This window comes from Octodon degus, unplaced genomic scaffold, assembly GCF_000260255.1.
Source record: "Octodon degus isolate 3935 unplaced genomic scaffold, OctDeg1.0 scaffold00071, whole genome shotgun sequence".
In the NCBI taxonomy this organism is placed as follows: Eukaryota; Metazoa; Chordata; class Mammalia; order Rodentia; family Octodontidae; genus Octodon; species Octodon degus.
Window position 1 is genome coordinate 4638178 of NW_004524647.1, and position 1980 is coordinate 4640157.

Genomic DNA, 1980 nt, shown 5'->3' on the forward strand with positions numbered 1-1980 from the left:
AGGATTCTACTTTAGTACATCATGTTAACAGTAAAAAGCCAAGTAAGATGGCTAAACCTCAACCTAGCGTTTTAATATCCTCTGGACAAGAGAAGCTAGAAAGCCAATCACTTTACACACATGTAAGAGTAGTGTTCCAAAATAACTAGAAAGCTGCTACATTTTAAGCAGGAGAGGAAAAAGATTTTCATTTTGGTCTTTTTGTGTTCCAGCAAATTACATTTTCAATTAACAGCAACAATGATACCATAAAAAATGCTCTGCTGTTTAAATTTCTGAACTTCAATACAAGTTAAAATAAAATAGTATTGGAGTCTTGGGAGGCAAACAGCTATATTCATCAGGACAGCTGAACCTACTTATCGATAACCAGGTCCAGGCTGGGTATAGCCCTGACTAAAGGCAGGACGATTGCGTGCATAAGGGTTAGGCCCACTTGGAGGAGGGGCCATGGTACTTCCTGGAGGTGAAGTAAAACCTGGTCTTGGTTGATAAGCCCCAGGCTGGCTTGGAGCCATTCCAGGCTGAGAGGGAGGGGGCACAGTATAATTAGTAGACTGAGAAGTTTGGGCAGTATAAGTTTGTTGAGGATAACTGCTCGCCTGGTACTGCTGTGGTGGTTGAGCAGACAGTTGTTGAGGCTGACCAGAAAAGGCAGGAGCTGGTGCCTGGGAAGTTGGTTGCTGGCCATATCCCTGGAACTGTTGAGGTTGCTGAGGTCCAGTCTGCTGACTATAGCTAGCTGAATACTGAATACCATACTGCTGAGGTTGCTGAGGCAGAGCCTGAGGCTGCTGTGCACCATAGCCAGCTTGCTGCTGGTACTGTTGGTACATCTGACCTTCAATCTGACCTGCTTGTGCCTGAGCTCCTGTATACGGAGGCTGTTGGGCCTGAACTCCTGGTGGGTGAGCTGCTGAGGAGGAGGAAGCAATGCTGTCGGGAGTTCCAGAACGATCTTCTGCTGGAGCACTGGGTGGCCCAGAAACCTGATCATCTGTTAAGCCAAATGCTGACATAACGTTTTTATTGATTTCATCCTGGTTTTTCAGAGGATCAAAAGCTGACATACTTGCTGCCATAACTTGAGTAGACTGTTTACCAGAAGAATCAGAGGCAGCAGGCTTTTCTTCCCTACCATCCACTGTATCATTTTCAGGAATACTAGTAGAAGGTCCTGGTTCTCCAGGTGGCTCCAACCTATCCAGTAAACGATTCACTTTATTTCGAAGTTCTACCAGTTCTCGACGGAGATATTTCACTTGACTTGATTCAAGGGGTCTTGGTTGGCCATTAACAAATAATGTTAGTTTCAGTATTCTACTACACTGGATTGCAAAGGAAAGGTCAGAACTATCAAAAATTGTTATAAGATCTCCATCTTCATCTTTATACTTTATTGTAACTTCATCATTACTCAGAAGTTTTCCTCTGAAAACTCATTGCATCATTAACACTAATTCATCATAAGTAATATCTTCATTATGAATGGGAATTCGCCGAATATCCTCTCCAAGTTGGGCTTTGATAATTAGCTTCCCACTTAGGTCCAACTGTCCATTTATGGTAGACTCCAGGATGCTCTAAAGAGTTAACTCTAGAGAAAGACGACTAGCCGAGGCCGCCGCCTCAGCGTAGGTCACCGCTGACAGGGCCGAGGCGAGGCCGCCGCCGGGCTCTCAGAGGGAGGCTTCAGTCGCGGGCCGCTCGCTGTTCCTATTTATTTTATTTATTTATTTTTTTTGTGGTACCAGGGACTGAACTCAGGCCCTTGCTCTTACCTGGCAAGTGCTTATTCTACTGAGCCATCTCCCTGGATATATGTGCTATAATGAAAACATCAATAGCATGTTACAAACTAATCTTGACTGCATTACATCTAAGGCATACATGACAACAACACCTTCTAGACACATCGTTTACACTGACAGCACCATTGGCCAGTGATTGTGCTTTCCTTGATCCTAAACATGTGTAACA

At 44.3% G+C, this 1980-nt stretch overlaps 1 pseudogene across 1 annotated transcript; it reads right to left on the reverse strand.

The window, feature by feature from the left end:
- Positions 1 to 6: 6 nt before the first annotated feature.
- LOC101589294 lies at positions 7 to 1710 on the reverse strand (annotated as a pseudogene). Its single transcript, XR_002821924.1, has one exon. The product of XR_002821924.1 is annotated as a protein TFG pseudogene (transcript).
- Positions 1711 to 1980: the final 270 nt, after the last annotated feature.